The 15,750-nt window shown below is 35.4% G+C and overlaps 1 protein-coding gene across 2 annotated transcripts in view; it reads right to left on the reverse strand.

Moving 5' to 3' along the window:
- Positions 1–15,024: 15,024 nt before the first annotated feature.
- Positions 15,025–15,750, reverse strand: part of LOC110007623 (uncharacterized) — a 28,370-nt gene continuing 27,644 nt past the window's right edge. The window contains exon 12 of one of the 2 annotated variants that reach the window (XM_088869750.1): positions 15,025–15,476. The gene's annotated coding sequence lies outside the window, so the exon portion shown is untranslated. Of the gene's footprint in view, positions 15,492–15,750 lie in introns of both variants that reach the window. The other variant, XM_088869749.1, reaches the window with a different exon arrangement.

Here is a 15,750-nt window from a genome sequence, read left to right on the forward strand (position 1 = left end):
CAAATATTGTCAAAAACAATAACTTTTAAATATAAAAAATTACATGGGACTTTTTAATCAAAAGTTAATTGTATGGACAAATATTATCTAAAACAATAACTTTTCAATATAGATAAGGGCATGGAAGGGTTAGAGAGTGATTTATGTATTCGTCTTTAAGAAAAGAATGACTTTGTCTTGTAAAAAAAGCCTATGATTTGAGGCCTAGGTGGGAGAAAACCCTAGGGTTTTTCTAAAATTGCTTGTGTTTGGCTTGTTTCTTACTAATTGTTCCCTCAATTTCTCCTACATTAGGTACCAGTCACACTTGTGGACTACGAAAGCCCACACCAATAAGCTTGACTTTTGAGCAATTTTGAAAAGGTGCCCTCTTGGCCCCGAAAAGCATGAAAGGGTGGCATTTGGTGTTTTAAGGGTTCTCACCAAGTTTCGTCCTAATCCGATAAGGATAAGGTATATCAGGATGAAATTTACATTTTGCAGCACCACTCCCTATCATGCTGAAAGCTACCTCATAACTAAATCTATATTTCTAAGGTTTCAAATGAGTACTAGACCACCATCATTGGATCCGTAAGGCCCAAAAACCCTCAAATACCAATTTACTCATTCGGATGCTTCTAGACCGTTCTATGACCAACTTACCCAAAATTGATGGGGTTTACACTATTCCTATGCTGCCTTAATGAACCAGTTTCCATTTATAAAAATTGTGTCATTTGATTTGGGATTTCTTATAAGAGTCATAACTCTCTCACCTTGATATCAATCAAGCTCAAATTTCAATATATGGTTGGTCTCATCAAACCACACATTTTGAATAAAATGGCCAGAGACGATACCAGGAATAATAGAAATCTTAGAGAAAAGTTGAACCCAAAAACCCAATCGGCATTGGCATCTTTACAAGCCATGTGGATCATATTAGAGAATATTTTTATGATGACATGAGTGAATTGTTGGGCCATAGGGTGGAGCACAAGAAAGCCCCTAAGAGCCTCTGGTTCGTACTTCCTTATGCTTTCATCCCGAGGCTGTCAAATCTTCATATCAGTCTCGAATCCCCCAAGCAAAATCCAAGGGCACGAGAAAAGCAAGGAGCATGTCTCCTTCTAAGAAAAGGCCAGATGCGCTTGCTCGCGAGTCTCATAAATTCATGGCCAGATCAAAGGCCATAGATAAGAAGAAGACCAAAGGGCCTTCTTCTTTCAGTGTTATGGAAAAGGAACCTAATGACCCGTTTCAAAATCCAACAAACCCGCTGGTTATTTAAAAGCCAAGGGTAGGAAGAAGGCCTGAAACACCTTTGGTAAGCATAATGCTAAGTTAATTCCTAAGGGTAAGAAGATGGCAAAGAGTCCCCCGTCCCTGGTCATTTCAAGCAAAGGGGTGCAGGCCTCTATTGACGTCTCTCCATCTGTGTCAGTTGAAGCTAGGTCTCCTGAGATTCTAATGGATAACCTTGAGTGGGCTTTGGTTCTTGTTCCCACCCTTTCAAAGATATCCTTAGCGGTCTCAGCGGGAGCTGATGACCATCGTCGCCAAGTTATTGAAGATAGGAGGGTTCTTGCAGAAGTCGAAGTGGAGCTTCAAGAACTCAAAGTTCCAATTGCATCAGAGGAGGCTCCCTGCCTGGCAATGAAGCAACGAATTATAAAGTTGGAAGCATTGCTTGAAGCACAAAAGAAGGAGCTCCACTACGAGGAAGATTATATCACTGATCTTGAAGAGGCGACAACGAATAAATAGGGTGCCCAGAAGCTTATGGAAGGAAATTGCAACTTCAAGGATGCTTGACACACCCCTTTTTTTTATCATCCTCATTTTGTAAAGACAATATTCTAAGACTTTTGATATTTGTCTTTTGAGTTTTAGATATACGCTTTCGTTTTATCTTGCGATGTGTGGTCTGTCAATGTATATTCCCATATCATATCTCTTAATTTTGCAGCATTCATTGCGCTCAAAATCTCAAAGGTATTTTCGCAGCATTTTCATGATAAAACAAATCCCTATCCTGGTTATAGGGTCAGTCAGTTCTTATGTCTTTCTCACGTTTGAGAGAGGAAGTGTCTTTTTCATGCTCGAGAGAGGGAACGAGGTTGTGTTGAAGCCTTCCACACCTTGATGAGGGGTATGGTTAGCCATTGCTTGGAGTCATAAGATTCTAAGGGTCTCTGTAGTTTATAGTCATAGAAGAAGGACTATATGGTGGTGTTTTAGGTCATATGCCTTGGACTTGGAGACGGGCAATTTTTAGAGTCGTACACCATGGACCATATGACAGGTAGTGTAAAGTCGCACGATACGAAGTATATGACAGATAGTTTAAAGTCATACATCACAGACTATATGATAGTTAGTTTAAGGTCATACATCACAAACTATATGATAGGTAGTTTAAAGTCGTACATCACGGACTATGTATGAGGTTGTTTAAGGTCATGCATTATGGACCATTTGCATTTTAAGGCCTTAAACCATAGATGAGGCAGTTTAAAGTCATGCTTTAAGACTATGCATGAGGTCATGCTGGATTTTTATGGCCTTTAAAGGCTTAGAAAGCTTGTAAAAAAAAATGATATATGGTGGGATATGCACTGCAGTGGGAGTGTGTGTTCACTGACCAAGGGTTGGACAGTTTATAGCCCTGATCAAGTCTAAAACCCTTGGCCCTAGGCATGTGACACATCTGAAAAGGGTTTGAAGTGGGCAATCCCTTGTTGAGGTCGAAGAAATGCTCAGGGATCATGTCTATAGGCCAGGAGAACTGCGTGGTCTCCTGTGCTCGGTTGTAGTCTTGTAAGAGCAATAACAAAATCCTCAATAGATTTTTACACAACATGTACATATGACAACCGCATGAGAATCAACCTTTTTTATAGGGATACGTGTACATGTGCATTGAGAGAGCTCCATTTACACTGTAGTGATAAGTAGTATTACAAATGCTCTTAAAGGGGAAAACTGTAATCCACATTTCAAGATCATAGTCCCATTGTTTTATTATCCAATTTTCATAAGCCAATCATGAGCCCCTGCGAAGAGATTGTGGGTCATAGGACTTTGTGGGGTTGGATAAGAGAATATTTATGGATCATGATTTCTAGGGCGATGGAAGAGGCCTTAGTATTACTTAAATTGATCCACTGGTACCAGTCCACTCCTAGTATATTTTATTTAAGTATTATAGATGTTTTTTTTATTTTTAAATATTTTTTAAGAATTTTGAAAATGTTGTTTCTGTTTTAAATTTTTATGAAAGGCTATTTCTAAAAATTTCATAACTTTAAAAATAACATACGTAGGACCAAAGATCCAGCCCCACATGTGGCGTGTCATGCACCATGGGGATCACGCCCTATTTTTTTATATCATAGTTGGCACATCCTATTTTTTTTGCTAAAGGGGGAGGTGGCACGCCAAATATTTTAACAAAATAAAGGCACGCCCTAATTTTAGGACAAGAGTTTTTCAAGGATAGCACATCACTATTTTTGATAAAATAGTGACATGCCACTTTTTGAGCAAAATAGGGGGACAATCCCTCGTGCCATTTGTTCTGGGAAGTAAGGGGCACACCCCCATGTTTCTTTTAAAGTCAAATTTAAACATGATAAATCTAAAGATGAGAAATCTATTGACATGGTTTCCCAATATTGTAGGAAATCTATATTAGATTTATGTAGAAAATATTTTTTAAATTTCAAATTTAAAAGGGATAAAGTTTTAATTTTAATGGTTTGATAGGAGTGGATTGGGCGAAAGTGTAAGGGGATAAGGTTAATAATTTATCCACCCAAAATCATGATGGCTGGTTTTTGGGATGGATGGTTTTGATTAATCTCTCATCCCACAGGATTTTTGGTAGAAATTAGATAAGGTTTCTATTCAAACTAGAATCCTATTCAAACTAGCAGATAAATTTGTTTTTCTTCAATTTAAGAAGGAGTTTGAACCTATTTGAGATCTAATCACTGGATCTTATTTCTCGCTCTCCAAAAGATCTCTCTCCCTCACGTGGCAATTATTGGGATCTCACTCTGTTCCTCACGCACCTCTCTCTCTCTTCCACAAATTTGGGGATCTCTCTTTCCTCTCCATGCCAATAAAAAGTTCATCTCTCTTTTTTATTTTACCACGCCATCCCTCTCTTAACCTAAAGAGAGGTACGCCAGCTCTCTCTAAGACATACCACCTCTCTCTTTCTCCTTTATATGTTTCACTTGAAAGAAAAATTAGAGGTGGCTTATTTGAGGAGAAACCTTAAACTAGGGTTTGCTATATTTTTAAAGGAAGAAGAGATAAGCTTAACTTAGAGAGATATCAACCCCGAGATCAACCATATTTTGTTCCCATATGGTTGGTATAAATCGTAGGTTATTTTTGAGCTCTTTAAAATCCTAGAGAAAGAATGATAGCCTACAAAGCTTTCCTATCTAAGAATTTCTAGCAACACCTTAATGAGGGAAAAGCAAGCCATTGGTCTGGGAATCATGTGTGGGGTGTACCAAATCCTGGTTTTTTTTTTTTTTTTTTTAATTTGGTCCAAGAAACATGACTTTAATAGGTTTTTTGGCTGAATTTATTAAATACTGAAAAGTTTGATGGATGTAGTCTTTGGAGAAGAACTTAGCCTAATGCTTACTGAAGCACCCCCACCTATACCAAGAGGTAATGCTTACGAGAGGCAAGCCTTTAAAGATACTCATGCTCAATGAGAGCGCAAAAACACTTTTGCAAAATATGTGCTACTTATGGCCATGGATGACTCTCATACTCTTACGTGTGAGCACCTAAAGACTACGTAGGAGATTCTTGAACAACTTGAGACTTATTATGCCTCACCTTCCCTCACAAGAAAGACAATGGCTATGAAGCAGTATTCAGATTTGAAGATGAAGGAAGGAGGCAAGTTAGCCGAGCATATATAGCAATTCAATGCCTTAATTCAAGGCTGCACAAGTCAAGCCAGATGAAAATATACAGATCTGCCAGTTGATGAATTTTGTGACGAGCTCATGGCAAAACTTCATTTCAGGCCTTACGGCATTGGGGAGCATGCCGAAGTTGGATGAGATCATCACCAAACTTAAAGCCGAAAAAGAAAGGAGATTTTCTCGTGATTCTTCAGCCTGAATGAGTCTGTAAATATGGTAAACCTTAAACCCAACCATGGTTCATTCAAGAAGAAGAAAGGCAAAGACAAGAATAAGAACAAAATGAATCAGGATCAAGAGGGAAATAATTGGCCAAAGAAAAAGAATGATTTTAAGAATACCCAGTGTTATAGTTGCAAGAAAGTTGGCTATATTGCTAAGTATCACAAAGCACCGAAGAATGCGAATCCCGAGGGCGGTAGGGAGCCTGCTTGTGTAGTCCTAGAGACTATGCTAGCTGAACCTAAAATAGGTTCATGGTGTTTTGGCTCAGGGTCCACTGCCCATGTGTCAAACACCAAGGAATGATATAGAAATTTCCAGCATGTTGTCCCTGGGGATCAGTATATCTATATGGGTTGAAATCAAAAGACTGAAATTCTGGGTATCGTAGATTTCATCCTTCAACTTGAGAATGAGGAAGCATGGTCCTAAAGCAAACTCGTTATACTCTTAAGATGAGGAAGTGTTTGGTTTCAGTCGCTAAATTGGCTAATGCAGGTTACTCCATCATTTTTACTGGTAACAAGGTGGAGATGAATTATTTATGAATGGTCATCTTGTAGAATTCTTCTTTTAAGTTGCAATAAAGAATTACATTTCTTAAGTCTCGAGTTATGACAATAACTATGTTGTATGTACATGGCATATGCAATTAAGGCACATAAACCCTACAAGAATGGAGAGATTAAAGGTACAGGAATTATTGAGTAATCTAAATGGAGACTTAACCAGAGTCTCTGAATCATGTATTCAAAGAAAGCTGGTTAAGAAATCCTTTCTGAAAGCTCAAAGAGCTACTCACATATTAGAAGTTATCCATTGTTTTTTTTTGTGGATCTATGATTGTGGCCACTAAGGGTCGCAAAAGGTATTTTATCACATTAAAAAATGATCACTCCCGTTCAGGCCATGTCTATCTACTAAGTGAAAAAATTCTAAAGCCCTAAATCAGTTTAAAGAGAATAAAACCCAGATATAACCCCAAATCAGGAGGACTATTGTATATATGTCAAGATCAGTGGGAGTGACGTGGTTTTCATGTTTTTATATGTGGATGACATGTTAATTGTCATTATTTTGATCGGAGACAAAAGCTTTCTTGTCACATAATTTTGATATGAAGGACCTTGGAGAAGCCATGCAGAAAATTCTATACAAAAGTGCAATTTGGTCACTAATGTATGGTATGTCAGAGACAAGACCAATTTTATATTGTGCCATGAGCTACGATTAGTAGGTTCCAGAATAATCCAGGCATGAGGCACTGGAAGGCCATCAAATGAGTACTGCGACATTTGAAGAGAATCGTTAATTACACACTCACTTATGGAGGAGGCTCGGACATACAGATACAAGGATATTCAGATGCAGACTATCAGGGCGATCTAGATGAGAGTTAGTGTACATCCAAATATATCTTCACGCTTGCAGGTAGAGTTGTTTCTTAGTGCTTAAAGAAATATGATATAGTTGCATTTTTGACTAAGGAATCAGAGTATGTGGCGAGTTGTTTCATGGTTAAAGGAAGCAGCCTGGATAAAGAAGTTCTTGAATCAATTCAAATTTGATCCAGTGAAATTCCCATACTTTAGAATCTTCTGCGACAACCAGGCAGCTATTAGGCGTGTAAAAAGAGCCGAGGTTACTACCATAGTCGCAACAAGATCAGACCAAAAGAGATTCAAATTGCATATCTCCCGATTGAAACCAAGTTAGCTGATCCTTTGATAAAATGATTGGTGGCAAAAGGTTTTTGCCAGACATGTCCGTGAGATGGGCTTTAGAGAAATTGAGAGGGAGTGATTGTATGACCTTCAAAAGCCAAGTGAGAGATGCTGGATTTTTGTAGCCTTTAAAGGCCTAGAGAGCTTGTAAAAAAAATAATGTATAGTGTAATATGCACTTCAATGGGAATGTGTATTGATTGACCAACTGTTGGGTGGTTTATGGCCTGGTTATGTCTAAAACCCTTGGCCCTGGGCATATGGTATATCCGAAAAGGGTTTGAAGTGAATCATCCTTTGTTGAGGTCGGAGAGATGCTCAGGAATCATGTTTGTAGGCCAGGAGAATTGTATGGTCTCCTGTGTACGGTTGTAGGCATGTGAAAGCAAGGGTCAAATCCTCAACATACTTTTGCACAACATATACATATGATAACCGCATGGGAGAATCCATTTTTACAAGGGCATGTGTACATGTGCATTGAGAGAGTATCCATACGTACATATCTTATCAGAAGTATGTTACCATGCATTGATCATTTAACAAAAGTATGTCGCCATGCACACATATCTTTCCAGAAGCATGTCTCACATGTAAACACAAGAAACATCAACATGTCTATGCTATACATATAGTCACAAGAGACATCACTACATTATATTATCATGCATATAAATTCAAAAGACATTATTATGTCATTTGCAAACCATATATCATTGTAGTAGATATCAGGACATAATAATATCGTATTTTCAAAATATCATTGAAATTATTAACATGAATTCACATGAAGCAATTTATAGCAATCACTTGCATACAACACTTGCACATAACATTTACAGTATTTTCAAATAATCACATTATAGAAACACGTAAAACTTATAGCACATAAATCCAAAGATTTAAACAATTGTTTTTCAGGAAAAGCAATGCCACTTGCACATAACACTTACAATATCTAAAATTTAGGCTGGAAATATACAATTAAATACAGAAACATGTAAAACTTACAGTATCAAAAATATTACAATTAAATGCAGATATATCCCTAGGAGTATTATAGAAATATCATTTTTTCAAATAATGATTTTTCAAGAAAAATGAAGTTACTTTCATGATGCCGATATACCCATGGGATGATCTTCTGTGAACCTCAAATAATACACACAGAGGGAGAGCTTATGAACTGAGAGAGAGTTGACTGTGAAGTTTCTTCTTACCAGAATGCACTCTCTTTTTAACCCGTAGAGGGAGAGGGTCTCAGCTTCATTTAATCAACAGGAAGCTCAATGTTTTTGTGAGAGAGTACGCCTTTTTGAGAGAAAGTCTCAGCCCTCCTTTTTTTAAAATGAGCCCATAAAGGGCCTTTTATGAGAGAGAGATTATTGTAACACCTCAGTTAAGAGGTGTCAATAGAAAATAAAATATGGTATTTAATATGCCACGTAAGAGGTGGTAAGAACCAATCTCCTCATAAAAGTTAGAAGCAAAAGATGGTGGACCTAAGATCTACCCAAATAATATTGGACCATCCAAGTATTAGTTAATTGAACTCAATAATACAAAATTAAGTGTCATGTGTAATAATTTAAAATTTATACATATAATATTGTAATGCTAAAATTTATTATTATTATTATTATTATTATTTAGTTTCAAAAAAATTAGGGTTATCACTTCCCATTTCATTCATACCAATTCAGATTCTAACCTCTTTCTCTCTAATAGAGTCTGTTTCTCTTCCACACCCCATCTCTCTCATCTCTCTCTATCTAGGATGGCAGCACTACCTAGACAAGACCTAAGGGCAATATGCCCTACCTATATGGTCTAAGAGAGGACATACCCAACCCTGTTTTGTTTTAGGGTGGTGCCATATTTTGTCATTCCCCAAGGTTTAAAGCATTGCGAAGAAACCCTAATTGTGTTTAAAAGAGTTAAAAAACCTAGTTTTCAGTTTACTATCTCAACCCCAGTTTAGAGTTAGCGGGTATTGCAAGGTGCTTCCCATATTGGGGCACTCAAGCAGGACCGATGGAACATTGTTCCATCGATACGGTAATTGGGTCTTGTGTGTTAAATCTTGCGGTGGTGATACTAGTCACAATTCAGTAAATTGATTAACAAAAGTTTTTGGATTGTTCTTGTTCTCTATGTGCATTAGAATTCCCATTTGAATTAGGATCCCTATTCGCTTTAGAAATGAAAATATAATGCATTCATTGTCAATAAGTTTTGATGTTTTAATGGTAGTTAGAGTGTTATCGTAGGTTATAACCTGCTTTTATTTTCAATTTTATATTATGTACTTTGCAATTGTAAGCAGAATTACAAGATTTTAAATAAAAGATAAAAAGAAAATTTTGAATTTATATCCTTCGATTCCACATAACCACGTCTTTCATTGAAAACTGCCACCTCGAGCATTAACACAAAGCAGCTATTTGAATTTCATTGTAGTTAGAGTTGTCCTTTGAGGAACTCAAAATAATACAGATGATGTCGACCTAAGCTTCGTTTAGGATTGGACTTTGTTATGTTGTATTAAGAAATCAGATTGTTGAAAATGTGATGCAAAATGTTGTGATGCAAAATATAGGAGTTGCGGCTCATGTCTATCTCATCTCTCTCTAATGTATTTGTGGGAAGTTATGAGTTATGAGTTATCTTAGTGGGTAGTTATCTAGTAGGAAGTTATAGGTTGTAAGGAGTTATCTACAGAAGTTGAGTCACGAGCTTGTAGCTTGTTTGTGGGTAGTTTGATAACGGTTTTAACGGCCTACAAATAGGCACAATGTATTGGAATGAGTTGCACCTGTATTCTACCAGTAATGCACCTGTGTGGCACTTTTGAATGCACCTGTGTGGCACTTTTGAATGCACTTGTGTGATGAACTTTTGAGTTTTGTAATTATCTCTCCAATAGTGACTGTGTATTTTAACATAACCAAGTAGTGGTAGACGTAGTCACACACATTTTAAGGATACCAATAGTGGCATTAGAGCTTTCCAAAAATTAAACATGATAACAGAGCCTAGATTGCCAAAAAGATAACCATTGAAAAGCACAAGTTCCCAAAAAGATAAAGCATTAGAGAGCACAGGTTGCCAAAAAGATAAAGCATTGGAGAGCACAAGTTGCCAAAAAGATCAGCATTGGAGAGCACAAATTGCCAAAGGGTTAGGCATTGGTGTGGAATTTATTATTTCGAGAAAGAGATTTAGGACCACCAAGTCAGAGACAGAACTCAAGAGAAAAGGTGATAGAAATTTAAATCTCTTTATTTAATTTCCTGCAATCCACATGGTAAACACTAGTAGTCAAAATATTTCTCAACCATTGATTCCAATTTGCAAGGGTGAAAATTAGAAAATTAAAAAAAAAAAACAATATTTGGATCCTGAAGAAAAAAAAAGAAGTGATTTTGCAAAATACAATGAAAAATTTCGAGTCTTTTGCAATAAAAAAAAAAAAAAAAAAAAAAGAAGAAAAAGTTCTTAAATATGAAGTTCTTTGAAAAGAAGAAGGAGATTTTAAAAAGCGGGAAAACATATTGGAGAGTTCTTGATATCGTATTTTGCAAAAGTTTTAAAAGAATGAGTTTTTTTTAAAAAAAAAAAAATTATGAAAGGGGATAAGTAATCTTCATGGAAAATCCATGTCTAGTGTAGGCATAAGAAAAATAATTTTTTAAAAAGGAAAAAGACACCACAGTTCTAGTATGTCATACTATGAAAAGGCATGAAGATGCCATATAAAGGCATAGAAAAATGATTTTTGATAAAGAAAAAAGGACAACACAGTCCTAGTATGTCGTGCCATGAAAATGCATAATGGGAAATCCATGCTTAGTATAGGCATATGAAAATTGATTTTTGAGAAAGAAAAAATGACACCGCAATCCTAGCATTTCATGCCATGAAAAGACATGAGGGTGCCTAATGAAAGCATAAAAAATGTTTTTGAAAAATTAACGTAGCTTTAGTATTCATGCCAGGAAAAGGCATGAGGATTCCATTAGAAGGCCAAAAAAAATAAAAAGGGAGAAAAAAGTTTTAGAAAAGAAATTAAAAGGAAAAATAATAGATGCAATTTTTTTGTAGAAAAGGCATCAAGAACTTATGGCAATTCCTACTCCAAAAAGTAATCTGAATGAATTTTGCCAAAAGCAAAAAATTGAAAAATCAATTAACAAAATTATCAAAGCAGGACCCGATCATTGTCCTATTTTTGTGTATGAGATAGAAGTGGGAGGAAGAGAATTTTCAGGTTTCCCTATGGATAATGTTTTGCCATATAACAATTGGCAAAAATTAAAGAAGTCATTGAAATTTAAGATGATGAAGAAGATAATATAAAGATTATTGAGAAAGAAATTTATCAAATGAAGAAGTATATTGAAAGTCTTGGAGCCCTGGTTTCTAGACTAAAGAAGGAAAATAAAGGCCTTTGTAAATTCATTCGAAAAATCTAAAAAGAATAAAAATTGAATTTTGCATCGAGGGAGAATGTTGAAAATGTGATGCAAAATGTTGTGATGCAAAACGTAGGAGTTGTGGTCCGTGTCTTTATCATCTCTCTCTCTAATGGATTTGTGGGAAGTTATGAGTTGTGGGTAGTTATGAGTTATCTAGTTGAAAAGTATAGGTTGTAAGGAGTTATCTACATAAGTTGTGTCACATAGCTTGTAGGTTGTTTGTGGGTTTCAAAAAAACCAGGCGCTCGAATGAAATTTCGTGGGTTATCTACAGAAGTTGTGTCACGTAGCTTGTAGCTTGTTTGTGGGTTTCGAATGCAAAGTTGTGCCCCGTAGCTTTTTTTCGAATTAGGCTTTTGACCCAAGAATATATATATATATATATATATATATATATATATATATATATATATATATATATATATATATATATATATATATATATAGGAAAAGGCTTCTATGAGCCGATAGGCTCACAAGAAAAATGAGCCCAATGGCCCAGATTGAATCTGGGCCGATCTAACTATCACAGATGCCCTATAGTGTTTGCATTTTAAATTTTTTTTTACAAATCCAAATCACTTAAAATTTTATACTTGTGTTGATAAAAAATAGGTGAATATTCAAATTATTAGGTACGGTTTGATGAGAAGAATATTTACCTAAAATTTCAAGTGATTTGGATTTGTAGAAAAGAAATTAAAATTCAAACACTCTTGGCCGTCAGATCGGCCCAGATTCAATCTGGTCTATTAGGCTTATAGTATTCTGGGAGCTAGTGAACTCACCCTAGCATCTTCCATATATATATATATATATATATATATATATATATATATATATATATATATATATATATATATATATATGGTGCAGTTTGTATAGAGCTCAGGCTCTAAACAATCAACTTAGAGCCTACCTTCAAATAGTGTCGAGAAAATGTGACTTCAATATTGAAAATCTTTCTGATAGCCTTAAAACATATTTTCATCTTTATTCATAACGTTTAAAGCTTCAAATATAGTGTGCATCGACAGCTATGAAAACTTGAAAATCTTGAAAATTGATGGTCCAAAAATGAGTTACAAAATATACTATTTCCAAAACTTGAAATCCATTTTTTTCTTATGTCCATACATCTTGATGTCGACAAGATCAATTTGAAGATATTTAGGCATCAAAACAACCTCTTCTAGTGAAATTTATGTCGTAGGCTCCAATTTCATTATTTAGAGCCTCAGCTCTATATAAACTTTTCCCATATGTAGATATATGGAAAAACCTAAAAAATGCCTATAGGCGAAATGCTATAGTGTTTCGCCTCCGTCACCGACTTGCTATGTCCGTGGCGGTTTATAGAACGGATGTGCAACAAACAGTGCCATCTGTTGTTGCTCCACGTGAATTTTTTGACCTCCACAGTCCTAGGATATCTGTGACGATACCCGCCATGGATATGTTAGGTCTGTGGCGATCGAAAAACGCATTCTGCCCAATTTTTTTGGACGGTGGTGAGCCTATGGACGAAAACACTGTTCATTTTCCCCCATAGGCGTTGCGTAGATGCTTCCCATATATATATGGGAAAAGTTTATATAAAGCCTATCTAAAAAATTTCACTAGACGAGGTTGTTTTGATACTCTAATATCCTCAAATTGATCATCTTGACGTCAAGATGCATGGACATGAGAAAAAATAGATTTCAAGTTTTGGAAATAGTGCATCTTGTAACGTACTTTTGGACCATCAATTTTTAAGTTATTCAAGTTTTTATAGATCTGATATATCTACACTATTTTTGAAGCTTTAAATTTTATAATTAAGATGAAAATATATTTTAAGGCTAGACAAAGACTTTCAGTAGTAAAACAACACTTCTCGACAACCATGGGAGGGGTATTTCGGTTATTTTATTTTTTAAAATATTTAGTATTATTATTTTTTGGTTGTCCCTTTTGAGATAAAGACAATCAAATTTTGATACGATTTCTAGAAAAAAAAAAAAAAAAAAAATACTATGAGACGTTACATCTAAATCAAATAGTCAATAACTCACATGTGACATCCTCGCTATTCGTTCAGATTAGACAGCAAAGTGATTGAAAATATAGATAAAAATAACGTATAGTTGGAAAGTATAGTAAGTTTTTCCATATTGAAAACTCGTTTCATTTGCATTTGCCTAACTATATTGAATAGAACAAAAATCAACTTACATTATTGGCTTGGATATGGTGCCAATTTTCTCTTTCTTCTTCAAATGCCCATGAGGAGCGTAGCAAGAGATTGTGGGACCGAGGTTGGAACACGTGAAACATGGGGGCCATTTGGGAAGTTGCGATATTTGGGGACAGGTTCACGAGCCAATCACTCTCCCCATTCAATTCCTTGTCTTCATTGCCCTCCATTTTTTTTTTTTAAGAAGTTCAGGAAAAGTGAATGAAATCCTTATTTGAAATAGCAACGTAAGTTCAAAATTATTTAACCAACGTTGCTTTCATAAAGAATATTATCATGACTTTAGAAGCACTTCCTCCAATGACCATGTACTAGACAACTTTTTGAATGACATGCGGTTTTTTTTTAGAAAAATAGTTTTTTTCACACCCCTATGATTTTGTGTGCCAATAAATGTCTTTTTTATTTGAGAAAAAATTCATCTTTTACCTTAATCTTAATTTCTTTTATCTTTCAGTATTTTTTCCAATTTTTTTTGGCTTTCTCAAGCGTGATACATGGGCGAGTGCACTCAAACTTGCCCGAGTTGGTCGGCTTGGGCTAGTGGCGAGTACCTGCCCTTATAAAACACTGGTTTGTGGCATTTGTATGATTTCAGATCTTACACATGCACTCTCCTCATCCCAGTAATCAAACCCAAAAAAATTAAAAATTATTTTGCACTTTAGATATAGTCAAAATGAGTCTCTCACCAACAATGAATCTGTAGGGTCCATTTGGTAAACTTTGAGATCTAGAACTTTATAAACTCAAAATCACATTTTTTTTTTTCTTTTTAAACATTGTTCATCTAATTATAGTAAAGCCATCTACAAACTTTAGAAATAAAAAATAAAAAAAATCCCTTCCCTTCAAGGCCTTGTGTCTCACCAAATAGATTGTCTATATTTATTGGGTTCAAAACCACTTTTATAGTGTATTTTTAAAATATATTTTTTTTATAATTGTTCAATGAAACAAAAGATTGTACGTATAAAAATTGAAGTCAAACAAATGATCCTAGCATGGATTTTGAAGATTTTGTATGAAATCACTCCCATGCATGTGAGGTGAAAAGGCAACATTGCAAGCCATAGAGATCTCTTCATTCTAGCTCTTGCTATCTTTGGATACAGGTGCCAGTACTCGAGGGAGACTTGAAAGAAAATCTATCTTTCTGTTATCCAGTATGAGTGAGTTTCTATAATACTTCTCTCATATATCATCACCATCCAAACTCCACGGCAGTTGTATGATAGTATTTAAATTTTTATAAATTCTCAACAAATTGGATTCACCTTAAATTATGAGAGTGTGCACGTCATAGAGTTGCACTTAAAACATAAAAATAATTAAAATGAATAAAATAGCCAAAATACTCCTATGAATATTTTATTTTTCGATAACCAATTTTTGGTTTTTTTTTTTTTTTGGATGTGTGATAATTAGAAGTACACCCCCTCCAAATTTGAGGTGAATCAATTTATATGAAAATATAAAAAACGCTATCAGATATGTAGGGTAATATGATGAAATTTTGGATGGTGATGAGACGAGAGTGAAATACTATAAAAATTCATTCTTAGCCATTTTTAAGCGCTTCCCTACGGGCACACACACTCACATGCACACATGCATATAGACATACACATACAAAATTATATTATAAAAGTGAGGCGCACCTCAAGATGTACGTATACAACAAAAAGGATTTCAAGTTGTACCAATAGTGCATTTTGTAACAAATTATCTGAACCGTCTATTTTAATTTGGGCCACCAAGCCTGCCCTGATCATGGCCCATGAGATTTGACATGTGACTCAAATCAGGCTAGAGAATGGGCCCATGCAAAAGCCAACTCCCCTGCCCGGCCCATTATCAACCATAAGTTGAGCTGTCCCAATTTTCACTGCAGTTAATTTGGGAAATAATCCTCAATAGTACAAAATATTCGTAAGGAAAAGTATACAACATGACCAGTTACTTCTAATACAAGGAGGTAGCAATCACTCTTGTTCGTCGAATTTTAAATCGCAAGGAGGTCGCAATCACTTTTGCTCATCAAATTTCAAATCGGGTGGTTGTGACTGTCTCATTGACTAGACTCAAAGTTCAAAAAGAATTTCTCAAACTTTGCGACACACCCCAAAGTATCCATTTGACATCTA

Source organism: Amborella trichopoda, chromosome 6, assembly GCF_054954075.1.
Source record: "Amborella trichopoda isolate Santa Cruz 75 chromosome 6, AtrichopodaSantaCruz75HAP2 v2.0, whole genome shotgun sequence".
NCBI classification, from domain to species: domain Eukaryota; kingdom Viridiplantae; phylum Streptophyta; class Magnoliopsida; order Amborellales; family Amborellaceae; genus Amborella; species Amborella trichopoda.